General features: G+C 63.7%; 1 protein-coding gene across 4 annotated transcripts in view; it reads right to left on the bottom strand.

Moving 5' to 3' along the window:
• NACC2 (NACC family member 2) overlaps positions 1-24,145 on the bottom strand; it is a 90,083-nt gene extending 65,938 nt beyond the window's left edge. For 2 of the 4 annotated variants that reach the window (XM_073806796.1, XM_033859051.2), the window contains exon 1: positions 6,812-6,945. The gene's annotated coding sequence lies outside the window, so the exon portion shown is untranslated. Of the gene's footprint in view, positions 1-760; positions 3,940-6,811; positions 6,946-24,006 lie in introns of those variants that run through there. The other 2 variants (XM_073806795.1, XM_033859052.2) reach the window with 2 other exon arrangements.
• Positions 24,146-24,190: the final 45 nt, after the last annotated feature.

Here is a 24,190-nt window from a genome sequence, read left to right on the forward strand (position 1 = left end):
GCAGTGGCTACTGTCCATACGTCTGGCTGTCCACCCTCCTGGGCAAGCACTGGGTGGAGCCAGACGGCCAGCAAGGCCGCCCCTACTTCTGAGACGGCCCCTCCCCTCCAGGCACTAAAGGGTTTCTGCGCCCACCTGGCCACACCGGGTTGACTAGGGTCCCCCCAGAATTCATGCCCATCTGGAACCTCAGAATGTGACCTTATTTGCAAACAGGGTCTTTGCAGACGTAATTAGTTAAGATCTTGAGATGGGAGTGATGTGTCTACAGGCCAAGAAACGTCAAGGATCGCCGGCACCGCCAGACGCTGGAAGAGGCCAGGATTCTCCCCTACAGCCTCCAGACGGAGCCAGCCCTGCCCACACGTGGATTCTGGACCTCTGGCCTCTAGACTGTGAGAGAGTAAATTTCTGTTGCTTTAAGCCCCCAGGTTTATGGTCATTTGTTACCCAACCCCAGGAAACTGATCTCACCCCCGCCCCCGTTACATGCCAGGGCGACTGCAAGGCTCACGCCCCTTCCAGCCAGTCCTCTCCACCAGCAAACAAACATCGCTGCCCTCCTGGAGCTGAAGGACCCCACGGGGAACCCCCAGAGCAGTGTTCACAAAATAGGGGGGATGCACCACCCTTGGTAAGGGAGGGAGCCACCTTCAGTCTCGAGGAGGGGGCAGGTGTGAGCGGGCAGTCAGGGCCCCACGCCAATCCCACCACCGCTTTCCCACGCGTCTGCCGGGCCCGACATCGCGGCAACACTCACTCAACAGGTAGCACAGGGACCACTGGCGAGCCTCGGGGACGCGAGCCTCCAGCCCCTACCCTGCCCGGAAGCCTCCACTGGGTCCATCCTGCCCCACTGCTCCCCGTGTCCCCCCCCCCACCTCCTCCCAACGCAGACAAGGGGCGAGGGATGGTGTGGAGGAAGGGGACAGACTCGGCCCAGTGTCCTGAGACACGGCCAGGAACCGACGATGGCTGATGGGCCGGCCATGCAGGGGTGTGGCCCCGGAGGGACCCGCCCATGCCCCGCCCGTGCCGCACACCCCACGCACATCCCCACCCCGGCAGAAGGTTTCCCGGAGAAGCCAGCGGGCAATTTGCATAATATTCTTTGCAAGTTAATATCAGCCTCTGATAATGATCTCGGCATAGCTGGAGCGCTGAGGCGGCTGTTACAACACTAAGTAATCATATTTTAAATTATGTTTCCCTTTATAGAAAGGTGTTGCAAAAACACACAGACATGAAATCTGTTGCAGCCCCCTGCCAACCACCTGACCAGCTTCCCAGCGCCACGGCTGTCACTGCAGCACGGGAGCTGGCGAGACCCGGGCCGCCCGGGCCAGCCCCGTGTCCCACACTGCCCGGGCCTCACCCGGGCCAGGGGTGCGTCCCAGCAGGGGCACCGCCCAGATCTGAACCACCACGGGCTCCGGCCACGGTCAAGGGTGAGTCCGTGCAGAGAAGTTAACGGAGCACCTAGGGCTTGCTCTCACCGGGGGTCCCAACTCCCCTGGGGGTAGGTCAGGGGGGCGCTCCCCATCCCCACAGCCCCCAGCCCCTGCCTCGGGCTGGAGACTCCAGTGCCCACGCCACCAGACTTCCAGGCGCGTGTCGTGTGGCGGACGCGGGATCCTGAAAACTCAAAACCATCGGCGCTTCCAGAACTTCCCTGTTGCAGCCCCTTACCCAGCAGCTGGACTCGGGGACCCAGCCCCGGAAGGCGAGCTCATCCTTGACCCCTGCACACCCACAGCCCGACTGCGGCCACGGCACACCCTCCCGCCATGGGTGAGCCGGTCCTGGCATGGACGCAGGTCTGAGCACACGGCCACACTCGGTCCCCCTGGGGGCGCCGCAGGAGCAGGGCCTGCGTGGACGGTCACCCACAGGGATGCAGAGAGGACCGAGGCCAGGACCCGGAGGAGACAGGGGGCCCACGGCCGCCACCAAGGGGAGCCCCTTCTCTCCTTTTCTCTTCATGCAGGAGCGGGGCCCACCACTCAATCTCTATTTTCTTAAAAGCTTTCTTTTTTTTATTAAAAAAAAAATCCAATTATAGCACAAATCTCTCAGCAGGGGTCAGTGTGGAATACGAATAACTAAAGTTAATGGACATGACACAGGCAAGATTAATGCCTAAAGGGTTTCAAAAGTTGTATGATGCAGATTTCATTAACATTTTAATTGTAATGTATCTTTTAATCTTCTCTCACCCTAATGGCTTTACATGGCCAAAAAAACTGCTGACAACAACAAAAAGTATCAATATACAAAATTTCACAAAGGCGCTTCGCAGTGCAATGGAAACTAAATTGAAGGAGCAAAACTATGTTAACACCGTGATTTTAACAGCACAAAAGGCGGCTGCTTCTCCTTTCTTGGTGCAGAGACTGGGATGGGCGAGTTAGGAAGACAGGCAGATGCCCAGGGCTAGGGTGGGGACCCAGGACAACCCGGGGGCACAGGGAGCAGACTTCCTGCAAAGACCACCGGCAGCGCGGGAACGCCCGGCCCCTTCCCCACTAGCTGGACTCCAGGCAGTGTCCAGGAGGCAGAGGGAGGGAGGCCCTCTTCCAGAAAATGCCGCCCATCTCTGGGGATGGGGAGGGAACATCTACGGGTGTCACCATAATGAAGGGGGCATTTTGTGGGGCAAGGGCTGTGGGTGCAGACGAACTGGCACCCCGCCCCCAGCCCACAGTGAGGGGCCCTCGGTGGCTACGGCCTCCAACTTTCAAAAATGGCGTCTCAAGACATACACTTGGCCCAGACTACCAAGTATCCAGGAGATTTTTATTTTCAATCAACAAACACTCCTGGAGCACCAAACCTGTGCCTGCTGCTATATCTGATGCTTCACCCCAAATCGAGGACCTGGGGGCTGGGCCTGATGCTGGGCCTGGGGGCCAGCCAGCCCTGGGCCTGGGACACAGCCCCACAGCCGGCGGCCGGGCTCACTGCTCACCCCAGTGACTATATATGGGCACTTTCAGGCCCCTGCGGTCCCCGCCCCCAGCCCTGCTGCTTCCCAGGCACACAGGCAGACACGGGGCGGGGCCCAGGAGCTCCCGGCCCATCCATGGCCATGTGCCCTCCTGGATGCCAGGGCCCAGGGCCAAGAGGGAGGGGGAAGATTCCTTCAGAGAGACCCAGAGCCAGCCTCTCCTTTCCGTGGGACCAGAGACCAACACCTCAGAGAAAAGTATGCCTCCATCCGCCCTGGAGACCGAGAAGCAGCCTCCCCTTAAAGGGGCATGAACCCCTCACTGGCTCTGGTCCACCTCCAGGGAGGGGGCACCTCCACAGGGCCCCCAGGCGGGGCCTGCTCACCTTGGGCCTCGCAGCAGTAGCATCACGACACACAGGCCAGGGTGGGGCTCAGAGGGGGTACGTTACCCACCCAAGGTCACAAAGCCTTGAGCTGGATGTGACCTGAGAGAGACCTCCGAGGTCCTGCTCCCAAGGGCCTCCTTGCCCGGACCCAGGTCCAGCCAGCGGAAGCTGGGGGCGGGGCAGGCCCCAGAGAGCCGGCGCCGCATCGGATTCCAGCTCCGTTTCTCCTGCTCAGACCGGCTCCCAGGCCCGGGCAGGGGTGAGCGGCCCCCACTGTCCATGTCCTCATGGGGGCTGCGCCACTCTGAGGATGCCAGCCACAAAGGCAGCCACCAGGGAGCTCGGCTCCCAAGTTCACGTCCCAAACACCTCTGTGCCTGCCCCACCTGCTGAGACCCTCCCCCACAGGGCACCTTCTTCCAAAACCTGAACTTTAAATGACAAAGGCCAGAGGCCAGGGCAGAGCAAGGCCAGCTCCCAGCGAGCAGGCAGCTGCAGGTGACAGACACAATGAGGGAGCCGGGGCCAGCCGGGAAGCATACTTTGCAAATGATCTCATCGAGAGCCAGGCCTGGTGAGAGCAAGGATCTGCTAAAAGAGAAACAGAGGTCGCCAGGATCCCTGGCTGCTCAGAGGCAGGGTGGGTGGCAGTGGCGCCTCGGGCCTCGGCCTCGCTAAGGGGACTGCTTCCCCTGGCCAGCGGGCTGGGTCCCTGGAGCCCAGGATGGCGGGGGGGGGGGGCTCCGGGGGGGGCGGGGGGGGGATGTAGCCTCCCAGGCACAACCTCGGTGGCTCAGGACACAAGGAAAGAGGGAACGAGGCTGCGGCGGGCAGGGGAGGACACACAGGCTTCACCCAGGGCCACGGCGTGAGGGGGTCGCTCTCATCTCTGAACTGGGGCGAGGACACCAATGAAGATGCTGGCTCTGGTCCTAAATTCCGGCCCCACCTGGAAGTACCCGAGGGCCAGACGGCTCACCTCGGGGAGGACCAAGGGGATGCCCGGGAAAGCATGCTGAACGCAAATGAGGCGTTCGGAGAGGCCTGGGCAGGGTCTAGAACGCGGACGGGCCGGGCAGCGCTCTCTGCAGACCCGGCAGGCGGGCAGGCAGGCAGTGAGAGGCCCTGAAGCCCCTCACCAGCCCCCAGTCGGACCCCAGCCCCAACCAGACTTTACAAGCTCCTGAAGTGGGGCTGCCCACAGCCAGCAACAGCTCTGGGTCCAGCCAGGGACCGGCGGCCCCTGTCCCTGTGGAGGGAGACACCCCTCCAACTGTACCAAAGACATTGCTCCCCTTCAAAAGACCAGGCCTGAAGGCCAGGTTCCTTGGGCCGGGACACCCCTCGGGGACACCGGCCACGGGAAGGAGCCAGGCCCAGGCCAGCTAACACGATAGATCCTCAGCTGGAAGGCAGCTTGTCTTGTCCCAAGAACGCAGCCCGGGTCAAGTTCCCCAAGTGCGCCTGTTACACGGGGGTCTGCAGGCTCTTGGGAGAAACACGCTGGAGAATCAGGAGCGAAGGGCCGTGATCTGGGCCGCAGTTCCCGCTCAAACGGCTCAGCAGACGTTCCCCACCCTGACCCCAGCCAGGGCAGCTCATCTCACCCCCCACACCCCAGCAGGACAACAGAACCCAGGGAGGGACCAGGTCGGAGAAGAGCCAGGCGAGACGGGACAGGGTCACCCGGAAGGGGGCAGATTGGCCATGGGCCGCAGGGACAAGACTTGCTTCCCCGGGGTGGAGGGAATGAGGCCTCAGCTGCCTGAGACTCCCAACCCTACAGATGGTGAGTGCAGTGGATGGTACCGGAAGGCCCAGGGCCTGGAGGGAGTCCGTGTCCGGTGCAGCCCATACCTGCCTCTGCATTCCTGGGAGCACAGACCTCAGAGGAAGAGGCGGGGGGTGGAGCCCTGGGAACATCCTTGAAAGGGTCAAAGCCACATTTCTTACTTTCTGTCCCAGGAGGGGTCCCAGGCCCACCCCAGCCCAGGCTGCAAGTCAAGCACGCTGAGCCCTAGAGGCAGAGGTGCCCGAGGAACGTAGGCTGTGAATGTCAGCTCAGCACTTACCATCAGCACCGTCTCTCTTGTATGAATAATGCATCTCACGTTTTCGTTGGAAAACAGAGAGAGGCTTTAAGGGTTCTGTTAAAAGTCACCCACGAGCCCACCTCCCAAAGACGGGCTCTCTTGAGTGTCCCAGCACATCCAGGACAAAGAACCCAGACGCACTCCGGGCAGCCAGGGTGGCCTGGTGTCCCCGTGTCAGAAAATGCACAAGCTTTTTCTCCTGGTCCAAGATTCTGCAGGAGGCTCGGAACGGCTGCAGGGCAGAGGCCGGCCGAAGCCGGCTCCGACTCAGCGCGGTTTCAGACACCATGTCCGGCGCCCACCCCGCCTGGGTGTGACCACCGAGAACCGATCTCTGCCACTGAGAGGGGACGAGGGATATCCTGTTCTACTGCTGTGCCCCTTCCAGCCAGCTCACCGAAACAGCAGGGGGCCAACCACCCTGGGTCTCCCCCTCCCATCTCCTTCACTCAGGCTCCAGCCAAGGTACCAACAAACGGTGGCTTGTCCCACGGGAGAATGCCAGCGGCCTCCTGGGAGGGGTGGACACCACAGAGGGCCACGGGGAGAGGGGGAGGGGGATTGTTGGAAGGTGGAGGGCAGTGCCCGCTGCTTGACCCTTCACCTAACTCCTTGTTTCCTCATCTCTAAAATGGAGCCAACACTTGAAGATACCTCTCCTGGGCTCTGTGCGGGGCTTAGACGACACCCCGCACGGAGTGCTGAGAAGCACCTGCGCCGAGACCAGGAGAACCGCGTCCTTTGTCATCAGGGCAAACTGGGGGGGGCGAGGGGAGAGGGGTCTGGAGCTCAAGAGGGAAGCGGAGGGGAAGGTGGGGGGATGGGAAGGGGAGACCTGGAGAGAGACCCGGACCAGACCAGACGGGTACAGGGGTGTGCGTGCAGGGTGCTCAGAAGACCAGCTCTACCAGATGGCCAGCCCACGGAGGGTGCTCTCCCCCCGCCCAGCCCCCCACTACACAGGACAGGCTCAGCTAGAACAGACAGCCAGGGGACACATGGCTAGGTGCCCAACAGGTCCCTCCCTCGGACGGCCCAGGAGGGAGGGGCGTGTCCCCGGGGCCGTGTCCCCAGGCCGAGCCCGCGCGGGTTGCCCACCCCAGAGGGCTGGGCTCCGTCCGTCCGGTCGGGGGAGACCTAGTGTCCCGAGCGCCCCGAGAAACCCGGCAGGAGAGGAGACGCTCGGAGCCCGGGTCCCCGCTCGGCGGGGCGGGGCGCGGCCCGGCCCGGGCGAGCGCCTCCCCAGGCCCGGACGCCGCCGGCCAGCTCCGCGGGCGGCGCGCGGCGCGAACTTGGGCACTGCGGCAGGCGAGGGCGGGCGCGCCGCGGAGTTCGCGGGAAGTGCGGCGGTGGGACCCGCGGGCGGCGCGAAGTTGGGGTACCTGCGGGCGCCGGCCCGGTCCGGCCTGCAGTAGGAAGTGCTCCGGCGGCCCGGCGCTCCGGCTCACATGGACTTTCTCCGGCCGCGCCCAGCACCGGGCCGCACCGCGGCGGGCGGGGCGCGCGGGGGAGGCGCCGCGGGCCGTTTAAAGGGACAGCGCGCCGGTCGCGCGCGCGCACTCGCCGCCCTGGGGCGCGCCGCCCCGCCGCCAGGTGGGCGCCCTGGGAGGGGCAGGGGCGGGGGGATCCCCGGCCCTGAGGTCCGGGGTTGGTGGGGGTGGGGGGGCGGCCGTTCCGCGCCCCCTCCGTGCGCCCCCTCCGCAAACTCCTGGCGTGCGACTCTGCGCCGGGCACTGAGCCGGGGCCGGACGCGGGAAGGGCAGGGGCGCCGACCCACACCCTCTCGAGGTGTGGAGCCCCCGGTCCTGGGGCGCCTCCTCCCCGCGGCGGCCGCGCTTGCACGGGGCAGGCTCCGGGATGCTGGGCCAAGTGGTGCCGCCGGCTGGAGCGGGTACGCGGCCTCGGCTGCACCGACGCCCCGGAGGCCGGAAAGCGGGGACGTGGGAGCGCCCTTGGGCGAAGCGCGCGTCGCCGGCGCCTCCTGCGCGGATCCCGGTAACTGCGAGCTGCGTAGACGCGGCGGGGTCTGCTTTCAGGCCCGGCGTGATCCGGCCGCGCTGGCCGCTAGTGACTGCCGCCACCACCCCCCCCCCGCCCCCCGCCCCCCGTGGCTCCCGGTTTGCTCGAGGTCACCCTCCTGTGGACAGAGGTGAGGTTTTAAAACAAGTGCGCAGAGATAGAATCAGCCACAAACCGGAAAGGACCCACAGAAGGCCCCTCAGTCGCCCCACCCTAACCTGAGGCCTGGGGTCAGGACAGGCTGCAGTGGTCCTCCAAGACTAGAGACCTCCTGGCTCCCTCACCCCTACAGGGTCCTGGCAGGAAAATGGGGGTGGCACCAGGACAGTGGTCCTGAGCATAACGTCACCAGGAGGACGGGGTTGATGTGAAGAGCAAGATGCCCCCCCACTCCCCCCCCCCCCCCGCTGAGCACATTCTGGGCCCCTTGGGGGTCAGGGGCTGGGGCTAAAGCCCTGCAGGACAGTTGACCAAGGTCACTCCTAGGACAGTGCTCAGAAGCCTGGTCTAAGTACTTCTGTCCCCAGTCTCATGGTAGGTCCTTGACCTTGGTCGTGGACTGACCCCTGACCCGCAACGTGAGGGTCTGCACAGAAAGCTTCCACCCACCAGCTCACTCCTGCCTTGCCCTCTGGGCGATGGGTATGAACCCTGAAAGACTCCCTGGGCACACCCCCAGAACCCCACTTAGATCTAAGCTTGTCCCAGGTCCCACCCCCCCAGCGCAGCGCATGCCCCAGCCTGCAGGGCAGTCTGACTGTCCTGAGGGGCCTCTACAGGTTGCCGGCACAGTCCCGTGGATTGGCGTGTGGTCCCAGCCCAAGAGGTGCACGGAGAGAGTGACAGGTAACGCCACCTGCTCAGCTTGGGGACCAGCTGAGGCCCTGGGCCGGGAGGGAGGCCATGCGTTGGCCTAGGGCAGCTCAGCAGCCCCAAGGTTGCAGCTAGCTACTAAGTGTTATTTAGGATCTCGGGGCCCTGGGAAACCGGGGCTTCTGCCAACACCACCTGTGAGCAGAACATCTAGCTGCTTCCAGGCAAGGGGTCAGGACTCGAGAAGCCCTCCACGAGGCACCAAGGTCCTCCCCTGCCCAGGGCTGGGGCCACCGTGTGGATGGCGTCTAGAGGTGAAGCTGGGCGGGGGTGCTGACTGTTGTACACACTCCCGGTGGGAACACACTCGCCCGGGGGGCTGGTCGCAAATCTGCACGTTCCAGTTGTTTTCCTCTCTTGTATTTTCTTATTAAAGAGATTCTTTCTTCTTTGATGAGGGACATTTGGAAAGTGTTGATAAGTTTTTAGAAGACAACAGATAACCAGAAACCCGTCCCAAGGATAAGGGGCTTCGGTGCAGTTTCCCTGTGCATGTGTGCGCGTGTAAACCACACTTGCACACTTTCAACGCTACCGCTGAATACCTACTAAAATCCAGGCCTGTGCTACACGTTCTGTGTGTTATCTCACTTAATTTTCACAACAGTTCTATAAAGCTGGTTCTCTATTCCTGTTTTACTTACGAGAAGAATGCAGCTTAGGAAGAAAATGCAGCTGGGCTGGGGGTCCCTCACGCCGGGCCCCCCAGCAGGCAGGGTGGGGCGCGGTCCTGCAAAGCCCCCTGCCTCCGCCTGTTGACCCTCAGGACTCTTAGACGGTACAGACGATTCGCCTGGGCCGGCTGGTGTACAGGCCTGGCAGCGGCCCCAGCCCCCTCTTGCGGGATCTGATTAGCACTGCAACCCCCCGAGATGCCAGCGAGGGTTTTCTCAGCTCGGGGAGGCCTGGCCTGGCCTCTGGTCCTGAGCTTTCGTGGCCTGCAGCTTGAGTTTCCCCCTTTTATCCAGAGAGCGTCAGGCTGGGGAGAGAGGGTAGGCACAAGACGGAAATCTGCAAACAAACTGCTGAGCAGGGTGTCGGGGGCGGGGGCTCGGGGTGCACTTGGGAGCAAGGGCTGGTCACCTGTCTGTCCTTCCCTGGACGGTGGAAGCGTTTGGTAGCCGGCCAGGTGCTGCTTCGGCAGTCCTGCAGGTGGCCGAGTGCTCAGCGGAGGCCTGTTGGAGCAGCGGCCGGATGGAGCCGGGCTCCTGGGGAGGAGGGACCTGAAGGGACGCCTTCCTCCTCCGGGCTCCCCGTGTCCACACCAGTCAGCTGAGACCGCTGCGCCATGCACCCAGGCTCCGCTCACTCTGCTCTTGTCCTGGGCTCCGTGTCGCACGGGGCGCCCACCCTGGGGGCTGTGGTCATGCAGGGATCCCTGAAATCGAATGCAGACGGGCGGGTCTGCCCCAGTTGGCCTCACCAGTTCTGGGAAGAGGCTGCTTCCTCCACCCAAGGCTCATCTCGAAGACGCATTAAGACCCACGAAACACACCCAGCCCAAGTCTCACTTAGCCAGGCGCTTCCCCGACCTGTCCACTTGGGTGGCTGATAGATGTCTCAGTGTGACACGGCTGAACAGACCCTGACTGTGCCCCAAAACTGCCCCCCGACACGCCCTTTGCCTCAGCAAATGACAGCTCTTCCTTCTGGGAGCGCCATCCTTCAGCAGCTCAGGCCAACCTTGGATTCTCCTCACTTTTCTCACACCCCAGTCCTACCTTGGATTCTCCTCACTTTTCTCACACCCCAGTCCTGACAGCTCTGCCTCAAGGCTGTGTCAGGAATCCTACCGCTTCTTACCGCCCCCCGCTGCTACCTTCCTGCTCCGGCCCCCCCGTTCGCAGGTCACTGCAACAGCCCCATAACTGGCCTCCCCGTCTGCCCTCTCTCGCCCCTGCCTGTGTCTGTCACCACGTGGCAGCACAGAGATGCTTCTAAACATGTCAGATCATGACCTTCCCCTGCTCAGGTCCCTCGGCGGCCCCCATCTCACTTCTCACTCAGAACGCAAGTCCTTACAGTGGCCGGGACCTGGCTCCTCATGCTACACTCACCCCCGCTTGGTCGCTCTCCAGCTCTAGCCCCACTGGTTTCTGCATGGGTCCTCCACATGCTGGCATCCTTCTGCCCCAGGGCCTTTGCACCTGCTGTTCCCACTGCCTATACCTTCTTCCCCCAGTGTCTTTGAGGCTGACCCTATCACTTCTTTTGGGTCTCTGCCCAGATGTCCCTGGACCGTGGGCCTTCCTGACCCTCCCATATGAAAGAGCCAGTTGGGCCATCGCCAGTCGGCTCTCCCTGACCCAACCCTGATACTAATCCACTCTGACGTTCACAGCCCCCGTCTCCCCCTCGGGCACAGGCTCCCCGTCTCGTCCACTACCCCGGCCCTGGGGGGTACCACACACAGACAAGAGGCCCACGGACGTCTGCAGAGTGTGAGTGCCTGAGGGGTGCTGTGTGCTCACTGACGAGGGGCCGGGACCTCCCACCCACCTGCCTGAGTTCTCGGTGCCACTTTCCCATCCTCAGAGTGTCCACGGTGCCTGGTCGGCAGGAAGGGAAGGAGCAGGCGGGGAACCCCGGGGTCAGACCCTCGGCCAGGACTGCGGGGCTGAGAACAGACTCCAGCGTCAAAACCGGCAGAGCGAGAAAGCAGTGCTTCCCCACGAGGGTCCTGTCGGCTGCCCTGCGTGAGAGCCAGCAGCCCAGCGGAGACAGCGCCTTGGCCCAGGCGGCCCAGCGAGCAAAGGGAGGCTTGTCTGCCTCCTGGCTTGACCTTTGCCAGTGGGACACGGAAAAGCCTGGGGTGGCATGGCCAGCGTTTACGTCCTCAGGGGAAGCCTCTAGGTCTGGGGCAGAGGGGATACCTGACTCCAGGTCCAGTCCCTCCTTGGAAGCTGCCCCCAGGTGGGGGCTTCCCGGGCCTTCATCGGGAGGGGCTCGTGGGGGGTTTTCCTGCAAGCATCGGAGCATCTGTGTTCCCAGCAGGGGTACAGTCAGCGAAGACCCCCACCCCACACCAGGCGACTGTCAGGAAAGGGGTGAGGCTCCCTTTCCGGCTCCGAGAGGGGCCCTGGCCACCCCATGAGCGGCCGCACGCCAGCAGCCCACAAAGCGCCTCTTTGTTAGGACACCGCTCCGTGCCAACCAGGCCATCCACTCGCGGTTGGGCTTTGAGCAGGGCCCCCGCCCTCCCCTAGACCCGCAGAAGTCAGGCCCTCCAGTTTAGCTGCGTTTCTGCCCACCCCGTCCCCGGCTCGGGGTTCATCGAGGCCAACCCCTCTCTTAATACCAATCCTTCGGCCCACCTGAGGAGCCCCCCCAGGAAGTCTGCCAGGACCCCAAGGTGGTGACCACCCAGGCTTGGAGGGGAGCATGGGACTGCTCCCCATCACAGCCTCTCAGGGCGATGACAGCCCGGGACAGCGGGCACGGACCTCCCCGGCCACCCAGGGCCCAGGCTACCCACCGGCCAAAGCCCTGCACAGGCCGGTCAGGCTGGGCACCTCTCCGAGGAAGGCCCCAGCTGCCCTCCCGAGGAAACCATCTCTGCTTGGGTTCCTGGTGGAGCCTGGAGATCCCGTTTGCCCGCAGGGGCACATTGTGTGCGGATTCCAGCACAAGGGGCGGGACGCTGGGGAGGTGTTGGCTGGGGCTGGCGAGTCTGAAGGGCTCCCCCGCCCCCGCAGATCCTCCGACAAAGCGGCTGGCAGCCTGGCCTCCTGGAGATAAGCCCCCCCTGGCCCTTGGCCCCCCCCTCCACTGCCTCTGCTGTTTCTCTGGTAGCTATTCTGGAGAACCAGGGAGACCCCTGGGGAAGGGCCACCCCCCAGGTGTCCCTCCACTCCCCTCTGGGGCCGTGCTGGGCCGCGGGCACCTGTGGGCACTGTGGGCACTTTTTTTTTTTTTTTCCGGTACGCGGGCCTCTCACTGTCGTGGCCTCTCCCGTTGTGGAGCACAGGCTCCGGACGCGCAGACTCAGCGGCCATGGCTCACGGGCCCAGCCACTCCGCGGCACGTGGGATCCTCCCGGACCGGGGCACGAACCCGCGTCCCCTGCATCGGCAGGCGGACTCTCAGCAACTGCGCCACCAGGGAAGCCCCTGTTGGCACTTTTCAGTGTCATTGCTGAGCTTGCTCTGAAGCCTGGTGTGGCCTGCAGTGCCCAGTGGCACCTGGCTCTGCCTGCCAGGTGCCCGTCATCCCCTGCAAAGCCTGCATTGGGGGGCATCCGCCTACATCAGAACTGGGACCAAGCTTGTCCTGCAGTGAATCTGGGAACAGACTCCCAGGGCTCCAGGCCCCCAGCCAGCCCATGTTCCCCTGTGGGTGGCAACTGGACCCCATGGAGGGGATGTGGTTCTTAAACTTCTGTGCATCCGATGGAAAAGTCCGGTTGTACTGCAGACACGGGAGCTGGGGACTAGGGTGATGCCCAAGGACAAAGTGTGGGGGGGAGTGGGGGTAGATATAGTGGAGAGAAAGGCTGGCGAGACCCCACTTTGTGTCTCTTCTGTGATCAGTGACGTCCCACCAGGCCACTCCGCAGCCTTGGTCCTCTTCCTACCCACGCACACTGTCTTCGCAGGACCCAGGCTGCCTGACTGTGCAGGCTGCTCCCCCTGTGCCTGCGGCCGCAGGGCCTTTGCACCTGCAACTCCCCTGCCTGGGACACCTCCTCTCCAGCGTTGGCAAGTGAACTCCGGCTGGTTCATCCTTCAGGCCCGGGTAATTCACCTGGGCCCTCGGGGAAGCCATCCCGACCCCCCAGCTGGCTCTCACAGTTCTGGGCCCCCTCCTCGCAGCTGAACTGCTACGCTTGTGAGCAGATGGTTTAATCAGGAAGAAGAGACAGGACTTGCTCAGAGGGAGGCTCCGGCAGCCTGGGTGGGCTGCAGGCGAGCGAGCAGGTACCTGTCTCCAGACATCAGGTCCTCCTGGAAGTCCTGCTCTGTGTCAGCCCTGGGACCCTGGAGAACGTGATGGGCCAGGGCTGCTCCCCTGGGGCTGCTGTCCTAGTCAGGGAGACAGACAGCTAAAAACCCCCAAAATATCACGGACTGAAAAGTGCCGTGCACACAGTGAGATACTACTTCATCCCTTAGGATGGCTAGAAAAACCCAAAAGCAAAAAACCCAGAAGATAACCAGCGCCGGGGAGGATCTGTCGGGAGACGAGGGTGCAACGCTGGTGGAAACTTAAGCGGTGCCGCTGCCGTGGAGAACCGTGGGCCGTTCTTCAAAAAATTAAACGTGGAGCTACCGTATGATCTGGCAACCCCCCTCCTGCGTGTGCACCCCGAAGAATTAAAAGCAGGGTCTACGAGAGACGTGTGCACCTGTTCACAACAGCCAAAATGGGAAAACAGCCTGGTGTCCACAAAGGGATGAACAAAATGTAGTACATATGGTACTTTTGATGGAATATTGCTCAGCCTTAAAAAGGGGTGGAAATTCTGTACAGGCTGCAGCACGGATGAGCCTTGAGGACATTGTGCCGAGTGAAATGAGCCCAACGCAGCAGGCCAGGTCCTGTAGGATCCACTCACAGGAAGCCCTAGGGGAGTCACATCCACAGAGACAGAAAGGAGGGGGCGGGGCCGGGGCTGGGGGTGGGGGTGGGGCGATGGGGAGTGAGTGCCGGGGGGGGGGGGGGTGGGGGGGGGTGGGGGGGTGGGGGTGGGACAGAGTGTCAGTTTGGGAAGACGGGAAAGTCCTGGAGACGGATGTGGGGGTGGTTACACGACAATGTGAATGTGCTCGATGCCCCTGAACTGTATTCTTAAGAGTGGTCAAGACGGTGGATTTTATGTTATGCATATCTTCCACAAGAAAAAAACAAAGGGCCGTGCGGGGCACTGAGAGGAGGAGGCTGTTGGCTGAGGAGACCTGGGGGCTGGGGGGGCAGGTGGGCAGGGCCGAGGGAGCAGGGATCCAGGTACCACCAGGAACAGGCTCCGAGGGGGCGGGGCCAGGCGGCGAGGGGCGGGGCCAGGACTCTGCCTTGTTCTGACCCGCCTGCAGATGAAGAGGTCTCCTGGCCGCTGGGCAAAGGAGAATGTTCTGCTAGACCCGCTGGGGCCTCTCCCGGGGTCCAGGGAGGGCTGAGGGGCATGGACTGGATCTGGAGGGGGAGCCAGGAGGACCGAGGGATCGGGGGTGCAGCGCTCAGACTGTTGCTGGGAAGGTGGCCCATGATGGCCATTTCCCCAGATGGGGAGGTGGGAGAACAGTTTGGGGAATCAAGCCCCCTGTGGAAATGACGAGTAGCAGTTGTTGCTCCTGTGTCGAGGCCCTGGGGAGTCAGACCAGGCTCAGCTGGGGGTCAAAGGCTCGGGGACGGAGGCCCCGCTGTCACCGGTGGTCACATGATCTGCCCTGACCTCTCGGCATCTGGCCACACGGCTGACCCTCCCTCCTCCTCCAAACACCTTCTAGTGGCTTCCTGAGCCACGGCTGCTGTCCTGGATCCCCTACGCGCTGTGCTTCCCCTCTGCCCTCCACCCCAGGCCCCGGTACACAAATCACAGAGTGCAGGGCCCCAGGTGACAGGTGTGCGTGTTAGGGTCTGAGGTGCGCTTGTCCACGCTGGGGTCTGTGGGGAGCGTCCTGGGGCCGGCCTGGCCTGCCCTCCCTGCTGCAGGACCCGAGCCCTTGCCTGGGACTCACGGGCCCTGCCAGCTGTGCGCCCAGGGTACGCGGGGGATGGCTGGGAGGCTGGGCCGGGGAGATGCTCTGGCAGCTCAGACCCCAGGCAGACACACAGAGTTTGGTGTCTGCACTTGAGACAGCAGCTCACGCCCCGGGGCTTCCACCTGAGGCCGGCCCAGAGTGCTGGCCCCAGGATTTGGATCCCGGTCTGGTCCTGTGAGGAAAACCAAGTGCTTGGGGTCTGAGGCACATGCGACTAAAAATCATTCCTTCTACGGGGTGATGGGGTCCACACAGGGAACTGAGGGGAGGCCCACAGGGCGTGGCCATCAGCAGAGCCTTCCCCGAAGGGCAGGGGCCGGACTCGCCCCCAGGTGCCCAGGGTCAGCTCTCACCCGGCCCGCTCCCCAAGGTGGTACTCAAGGGGCTGAATGCTGCCCCGGGCCCTGTGAATCGGGGCCTCCGCGGGGGGAGGAGGTGACATGTCCAGTTGACCCCATTGGCCTCTGACCCTGCTGGACCATCATTCCCGTGCCCCTGGCTACACATGGGCCTGGCACCTCCTGGGCCTCTCCACGGGCAGCCTCACCTGCTCCATCGGGGGTCATGAGGTTTGGGTAACAAAGTCCACGTGGCCATCCCTGGCCCTGGGAATCTTCCCCCAAAGCAGCGGCTTCACTGAACTCCTAACACCTCACCGTGGGCTGGGGTCATCCCTCGCCCTGGGCTGGGGGGGTCCCCGTGGAGCCCTGCACTTCTGGGAATCGAGTGCCCAGCAGCAGTGCCCCCGTGATGGCCGAGTCACTCTCTGAGCCCCCTCCAGCTCTGTCTGCTCCTGGGCCCACCAGAGGCATGGCCTGACCCTGGGAGAGGGGCGTGGAGGGGCGGTGCTGCCCAAGCTGCCTCTGGGCCTCTGGGGATGGTGTGGGGCCTGGCCAAGGCCCGGTGGGCAGTGGGGAGCCCGAGGGACACCCCAGCGCGGCTCCGCCCCTCCTGCCGCGCCTGCCGTCTGGCTCAGGGACGAGCTGAGGCCTCCTGCCTGTTTCCCAGGTCCCACGGAGGGGCCGGGACCCACTCTCTGCTTAGGGGGTAGGCACAGAGAAGGGACGCACAGGGTCCTCTGCTCTCCAAGCCCGACCCAAGTGAGACCCTCCCACGCAGACCCCCAGGGAATCAGGGCAGAGAGGGGAGCCATGGCCCAACGCCCACACCAGGTCACTGACAAGCGTGGCCCTGAGCCGGCAGGCAGGAGGATGGATGGAGGTGAGGCCCCTGCACTTTGAGGCACTGACTGTCTGTACCTGGGGCGCTTGGGATGGCAGGGATGACCGAATCCAGCTCTGCCCTTCAGTTTCACGGCCCCAGTCCCTGCTGGCCATTGCCATCCCCGTGTCATCTTTCTTTTACCCTGGGAAGTTCCGGGCAAGGACCCGGCAGCTCAGATCCGGGCTGCCAGAGCGGGGCGTCCAGCCTGGGGGAGGGGCGGGTAGGTCTTTTGGTCACCAGATATGGCCTTAGCTCAGGCCTGGGCTTTGTGCTAACAGCCAAGTCCCCATCTGTCCCTGGTCCCATCGCCGCCGGAGCCCGAGCCTCACCAGGGAGCTCCCGCCTCACGGCCGTGGATCTGCCAGTGTCCAGGGAACGAAGCCCTATGGGCACTTCTGTGCAGGAAAAGCCGATCCCGGGAACTAGGTGCCTACAGAACCGCAGGAAGGGGGGCTTCCCTGGTGGCGCAGTGGTTGAGAGTCCGCCTGCCGATGCAGGGCACACGGGCTCGAGCCCTGGTCTGGGAAGATCCCACACGCCGCGGAGCAACTAAGCCTGTGCGCCACAACGACTGAGCCTGCGCTCTAGAGCCCGCGAGCCACAGCTACTGAAGGCCGTGCGCCTAGAGCCCTAGAGAAAGCCCACTTGCGGCAACGAAGACCCAACGCAGCCAAAAATAAATAAATAAATATATTTATTTAAAAAACCCATAAAACACAGGAAGGGCCAGGAGGGAGGAGCCGGGCTGAGTATCGGCCACAAAGAGCGAGGAGGCTGAGGGTGCAGAGCATGGCCACCTCGCCCTGTGTCCATGGGGACCTGCCTGCTCCTCTCACCCCTGCCCCGACCTGAGCAAGCCAGTGGGTCGGGGGTAGCCTGGCCCCAGGCAGGCTGCAGGGGTGCCGACACCTGGAGATGGTGCCTCTCTCCCTGACAGCCTACCAAGCCCCCTCCTCTTTAGTCTCTACAGTGGGAGGGGGCATTTTACTCACAGCTGAAGGACTGAGCAGGCACTGGGTTGAGTACCGTTTATCTATCACGTAATCCACCGCCCTTGCCCTTCCAAACCCCAGGCAGAGCGGCGTTCCTTTCCTTCTGTTAGTTCCCTTTACAGACCGGGCAGGAGTGCCCACCCCTTTCAGGTCCTACCTGTGGCTCCAGCACGGGTCTGTGATGGGGGTACAGACTGGCTTCGGAGAACCGGGGATCCCTAAACACCCCTGGCAGGGACCCGGTGTCAGCACACAGACCCCGCTCCAGCCTGGAGGCTGAGTCAGGGCCCAGCGGGGTGGACAAAGCCAGCAGGTGTGAAGTCAAGCCTGCAGCTCAGGGCTGGGCCCCTGTTGGGGAGGGGATCCAGAGGCCCACCTCCTGCCCTCCTGCTGTCTTACAGATCAGCCCCCAGCAGCCGGGCCTGGCAGTTCCACTGAGGGTGGGGTCCTCATTTAGGGGCAGGAAGTTGCCGAAGGCTACTCTGGGGATTAAGCCTTGCTCACCTGGCCCCAGACTCCTCCCCGAAAGCCCTTCTCTGGGGTCAGCCTCTGCTTCCACTGGACCGTCTTCTCCAGCTGGGAGCCTTGTCCAAGAGCGCACCCACAGCTGGGGCGCAGGAGTCCGGGACTGCTAGGGTGAGGCACCGCCTCCCAGACCCCGCGTGGCCTTGGGCTGGAGGTGCAGCTGGGGGTGGGGCACCTGTCTGCGCAAGTGCCTCTGGCCCCTTCCCCATCCCCTCCAGGCCTCAAGTGGCCCTGCAGGGCAGGTGCACCGGCCAGAGTGAGGGGCCTGCGGTGCCCCGGGCCAGCTGAGGCTCCTGGGCAGGCGAGTTTGGGTCCCTCGCACAGAAGGAAACTGGGTGAGTATTCTGGTTTCTCGTTAGAAGCTGCAAACCCGTGGCTCTCTCTGCACGTGAATTAGGGCAGCACCGTTTTGGTTTCTGGATGCCTCCCCTCAGTTTAAATTGGACGCTCCAATCTTCTTCCTCTTTTGTCCTAAATTTCCCTCTAACATTTAGTGCAGCTGTTAAGCAGCTGCTCGCTGCTCCTGCTCCCGAGAAGGCTGAGGGCCAGGCGGCTGCGGTGACTCACCTCCTCTCAGGAAGGACAGCAGGGTCTGGCGCGGAGTCGTGCCAGGGTGGGCACGGCAGCTTGGGGGGCAGTCAGTGCCTCCATAGGATGTAGGTGAGAGCGGGCACAAGCTCCCCCGGGAGGAGGAGGACAGGATGCAGACAGGACTTGGGAAAGGCTTCAGCCGCTGCAGCTAGAGACACCCAGGTGAGACAAGCAGAAGGATTTCCGGGGGCCAGGTCCTAAACGGTGGGGCCGCCTTTCCAGGAATAACTCAGCAAAATGCAAGCACCCATGCCCGTGGGCATTTCTGGAGGGAAACATCCCGCCCCTGAGACCCAGCTTACAGAGGCCTTGAGTGACCCTGGACACCGTCGTTGAGAAAGTAGAGGGCCTACTGAGTGCGATCCCTGGGGATGCAGGGGCACCTATGGTCTGAGTGTGTGTGTGTCCCCCAGGTTCATACGTTAAATCCTAGACTCCAGGTGATGGTATTAGGAGGTGAGCCCTTGGGGAGATGACTAGGTCATGAGGGTTCCACCCTCACGAATGGGATTAGTGTAGTGACCTCATAAAAGAGGCCTCGGGCTTCCCTGGTGGCGCAGTGGTTGAGAGTCCGCCTGCCAATGCAGGGGACGCAGGTTCGTGCCCCGGTCCAGGAGGATCCCACGTGCCGCAAAGCGGCTGGGCCCGTGAGCCATGGCCGCTGAGCCTGCGCGTCCAGAGCCTGTGCTCCGCAACGGGAGAGGCCACAGCAGTGAGAGGCCCGCGTACTGCCAAAAAAAAAGAGGCCTCAGAGACTCTCGCCCCCTCCACCACGTGAGGGCTCAGAGAAGACGGCGTCTGTGATCTGGGAAGCCGTCCTCATCAGACATCGACTCTGCCCACTCCAGGACCTTGGACTTCCAACCCCGCAAGTGTGAGGACAGATGTTTGCTGTTTGCGAGCCACCAGGTCTGCGATATTCTGCCCTGAAAGGGCCGAGACAGGACAACCCCATCCACTCACCGCTCATTCCTTCGACCACTGCGTGCAGAGTGCCAGGTCCCCTTGAGAAGGGCCTTCTACAGGCTGTCCCCTTGGGACGTGTCTCTGAGGTCAAGACCAGGGCCATCCAATCTGCACCCCCCAGCAGGGCCTGCAGTCCCCCCCTGGCTTCCGGCACCTTCCTGGAGAAGGGAGCCAGGAGAGCTCGGCCACAGGCCGGTCTGGGTCGCAGGGGACATCAGAGCCCGCTGCACCCTCTTCTGCAGCCCCCGCCCCGGGAGGAAATGCTGGCCTTGGGCGGTACTCCCCAGAGCCCTCTCCCCGCCCCACTGGGAAGAGCCGTGTCCAGCAGCCCCGTCCACTCGGGCTGTGAGTCCAGACTCCCCTTATCTCACAGGAGGAGCTGGTGGTGGAGAGAAGCAACCCCTCCCTCCCCAGGGGCAGGGCGCAAGGCCCTTCCCCACGTGAGTGGGCTCCGACAACAGTGACCAGCTGACCCCAAGCAGGAAAGGCAAACGGAGCCAGGACACCAGCCTCCCAGCTGAGTACAGCCCACTGTCTTCCAGGAGGAGCACGTGGATAATGGCCATCAGGGGCCTCCCGTTCCCGGGGGCCCGAGCCCCCCAGCGCTCTCCAAGAGCACCTAGAGGGAGCCCTGGGCGCAGAGGGTGGCAGGGCCGGGACCCATCCACCTGCCCTGCTCAGAGCCTGGGTGAACAGGGTAGGGCCTGAAACTGAGGACACACACAGGCACGTGCACGTGTACATACGCACACACAGGCACGTGCACATGCGCATACGCACACACAGGCACGTGCACGTGTACATACGCACACACAGGACTTGGGACGCACCGGCCAGCCGCATGGCAAGAGGAGGGGGGTGGGTCAAAAATGGCGGCAGCCGCTCCGCAGTGCGCCTCGGTGGCCCGTCTGCTCGGGACACGGGTGGGTATCGAGCGCGGGCTGAGTCAGCCCAGGCTGTGGATTAGGAAGATAGTCGTGTTCACGGGGCACTTTTAGGCATTGAGGGAGCTGGGGAAACAGGGTCATCGCAGTACAATTGGAAAAACATACAAATAATTCGTGCTACCATTACGTCACCATGCTGTGGTAACGACGAATTCCCACTTAAAAGCCGGATTTCTATCATCGAAGGGCTGCCCACAGCCACAGGCGGCAGAGGCCCTCTCGGTTCTGCAAAGCAAACTCCACAGGTGGGCATCCGGGCAGCAGCCCAGGCCTGGAGGAGCCAGAGCTGAGCGGTGGGGCCAGGGGGGCCCCCGGGCTCATGGGACAGAAGGGACAGGGGTGCTCCGGGCCGGAGCGAGGCCCAGCGCCGCCAGCCAAGGTGGCAGCACGGTGGGGGGAGGGGAGAGGGCGCAGGCACACACCGGAAGCAACTGGAAACCCTTCTCTGGCCAGGTGAATCCCTTCACAAGAGCAGCCGGTGGTCAGAGTGGGCAGCAACATTCCTACCAGCGGGGCCCAGGTTGTATGTGGGAGCTCCCCGCACACCTCGCTGTGCCCGGCCCTGGGCCAGACCGTCCGCCTCCCCATCTCGGCCTTGGCCAGCCGGTGCCTGGCTCCTGACCCCAGTGAGGGCAGGAAGGTGACCTCCACTGCAGGACGGCCGGCTCCTTCCGCACGCACAGGAAGGAAGGGCCCACAGCCCTGCCCAGCCTCCGGGGCCCTCAGCGCAGGGACGGGCCTGCTCCCGGGGCCCCTAGTCTGCACTGAGTCTGTATGAACATCCATGCAGCGTGTCAGCCAGGACTGGTCGTTGGTGTCTAGGGAAGCAGAATGGAGCACTGTCCTGGTCCCCTCGGGTAACGAACGAGGGTCAGACCCTTGCTTTGGACTCCGGGGCTTTTGTCTGAAGAAGACACTCTCTAACCAACCACGGTTGGCAGGGGTGAACTGCGGTGTCCAGAGGGACAAGCTGGCGGGGGGCGGGCGCGGCTGCCCCAGGCCCCACCCACTCTGACCACACGGCCCTCCAGCCCGCACGTCCCCCACTTCCCGGGATGCTCGCCCCACTTCCATGGCCCTCCCTGTACCGGGGATGCTGAGGAAGGTCCTGCATCTCACGGGACCCACAGAGCTGGCACCTGCCTGCCCTGGGCTCAGGGCCTGCCCCAGCGTCCACCTGGGCCGCCTGTCATTCGGGGCCCTTGGGGGTCCTGGCTTATGCCCTGTCCCCTCTGGCCCAGGCTGCTCCCATCAGCTGGCCAGTCCGCACGGGTGGCAGTACCCACCCTTTTCAGCCTGTGCCTGCCCCGGGGCTCCGGGTCACCTGGGTCAGGGCGGCAGGTGACCACTGTTGGACCAGCCAGAGGTGGGGGAACTCTGCCCGCCCTGGGCTCCTGGGAGCCTGCACGTGGCCAGGTTGGCATACTTGCCGTCTCTTAGGAGGACGAGCTGCCTTCCTGGCTGTGGTGGCCGTGCCCGAGCACCCTCCCGTGGGCCTCTTCTGCATCGGACCGTGGATGTGCCTGTACGGGGGCGCCTGGCACACCGCCCGCCCGCCCGCCCGCGCAGGCCCTCCCGGCATCAGTCTGCCACCCCCACCCCCCGCCCCGGGTGCAGTGCGGGCCACACAGCGAGAGCCACAGCAACCCTGCCTGAGGCCCCGGGTGACACAGCTGCCAGCCTTCCTGGGCATGTTGCCCGGCGGCGGCTGGGGGAGGGGCGGGCCCACGAGCACTGAATCAGCTGCTCCCGCGTGGCCCTGTCCCCTCCAGGGCAAGGATGCTGGTGAGGCGGGGGGAGGGGATGGGGGGTGGGCCCTCCATCTTTGGGGAGCTGTCAGGCTGCCGGGGATTTTCTGGAAAGCCGCCCCTGCAGGAGCCAGGCCTCCTGGGGGATGAGAGGAAGGACCTTCCCGGAAGAGGGCCTTTTCCAAACAACACCAAAAAGGGAGAAGGGAGAGGACCGGCCTGTGCCGAGGGAAGGAAGCGCTGAGTCAGCAGCAAGCCCTGCCATCCTCCCTCCTCCAATCAGGCGCTGGAGCAGACAGGGACCTCTCAAGGTCAGGGAACATCAATGTCCACAGGCGGGTCCCAGCGGACGGCCCTTCCTCCGCAGCGGCCCGGGGGTCAAGCTCTGGTCCGGAGGTGGGCTGTGCCCGCCCTGGCCGCCCTCGGCGGGGGTGCTGCGTCCCTCCCGCTGGGCTTGCTCCCAGGCAGGCGGGGCGGTGGTACCACCGGGGGACGAAGAGGGCGTCTTCGAGGGCACCTCGTCCACCCCTGCCCGGGGCCTGGGCAGCACCTGGACTTTCTCAGAGAACCGTGTGGCTTCTAGAAATTCCTTCTTGCCATTGCCTCCCTCCCACTGTTGGCTCACCTCCCACCGGCAGCCCCTCCCACCCTCCGGGCCGGGGTCCCTCAGCACAGGGAGGGCCGGCCCCACGGGCGGGCCAACAAGAGGCCCCCACACCCGGTGCAAAGGAGGCCACCACGAGGCCCTGTTCTTTGTTGAAGGGAAGCCCCTCTCCCCTCCTCCCCGCCCCCACCCCACCGCTGCCGGCTTCTGCCCCAGCCTTGACCTCCTGCTGCCCGGGATGGCCGCCCCCAGATCTGACCGTCCTCTCCCCAGGCCGCCAGGCTCCCAGTGCCCCCTCCGACTCTCCCAGGCCTCGCCCCGCCCCCAGCTCTCGCTGGGGCACTGCTCGTCCCCTCCCCTGGCCAGCTCCCTTCTCTGTGGTCACACTGCCTGCCCGCCCTCCCCCACCCTCCCCGACTCCCAAAATCAAGGCCCGGTGTCACCACCACCGTCCAGGTGCTGTCTCCCCCCCAGCAGCGGCGCTGCTCCCGGGGTCCCCGGGCTGAGACCCCTCTCTGGACGGTGCCCGAACTGGTAACTAGGGCACAGTCTGGGCAGAATGCCCCTGCCTCCCTGCGGTGGCCGGCTCAGCGTGCGCTCTTTGAAAATGGTGACTGTCCCCCCAGGGGGACATGGGGTTCGTTCAGCCCGGAGGACGGGCTGGTGGCTCCCGCACCAGACGGTGCAGACAGCACCCCCACCACACACGAGTCCTGCTGGACAGCGCCGGTCTAGAGACCCACTGAAGAAAACGCTCCAACCTGCGCAAAACCAGGGGAGGCCAGGCCAGGAGGCCTGTGGACGCTGCAGAAGGTGGGCAAACCCGAGGCTCCAGCGCGGCGAGAGGACAGATCTGGGGCAGTGCTGCCCACTGCCAGCCGCTCCCAGTGAAGCCAGCACGCCCGAGAGTGGTCTCCCGGCCGGGAAGCCGCATCCCCACCCGCTCCTCGGCCAGGCTTTGTGCAGCAAACTGCCCCTCCCAAGGGTCCTCTGCGACTGCTCGAGGGCCAACTGCCCCTCCCAAGGGTCCTCTGCTACTGCTCGGGGGGCCAAGGCTTTTGCGAGGACTTTACCAGCTCTGCCACCACAGGCTGAACCCCAAAAGGACTCGGACTGTTTTTTTCTGAAACGTCAAGTTCCACAAAATTCCAGAGATAGCAGCTACGCCGCTCTGTCGTGGACCCCCAGCTCTTCCGGGGCCACATTTCTGGCCACACTGGCTGCGTGGAAGGGCATCACCCTCATCATCACGTGGGAGGAAGTCTTTGCAAGGGAGAAACGTGAGCGTCCCCTGCACAGAAGCCAGGGAAGCCTTTCCACGATAGAGATACTAACTAATAACCTGTCACTCGTTTTCCAATTGCTTTTTGGTTACACAAGGATTCCTAACCTTGGTTTCCTTCCAGTTTTTCTCCTGTGGGTAAGCGTCTCCCCATCCGGCTGCCGTCCTGGCACTTGAGGGCGTCATCTGTCTGATAAGGACGATACACACTTGCCTGTTGGTTGAACTCAGCCCTCCTGGACCTCACCAGGCCCCCCGCTTGGCCAGGGCTGACAAATTCTCGCTGCCTCCC

This window comes from Tursiops truncatus, chromosome 6 (assembly GCF_011762595.2).
Source record: "Tursiops truncatus isolate mTurTru1 chromosome 6, mTurTru1.mat.Y, whole genome shotgun sequence".
Classification (NCBI taxonomy): domain Eukaryota; kingdom Metazoa; phylum Chordata; class Mammalia; order Artiodactyla; family Delphinidae; genus Tursiops; species Tursiops truncatus.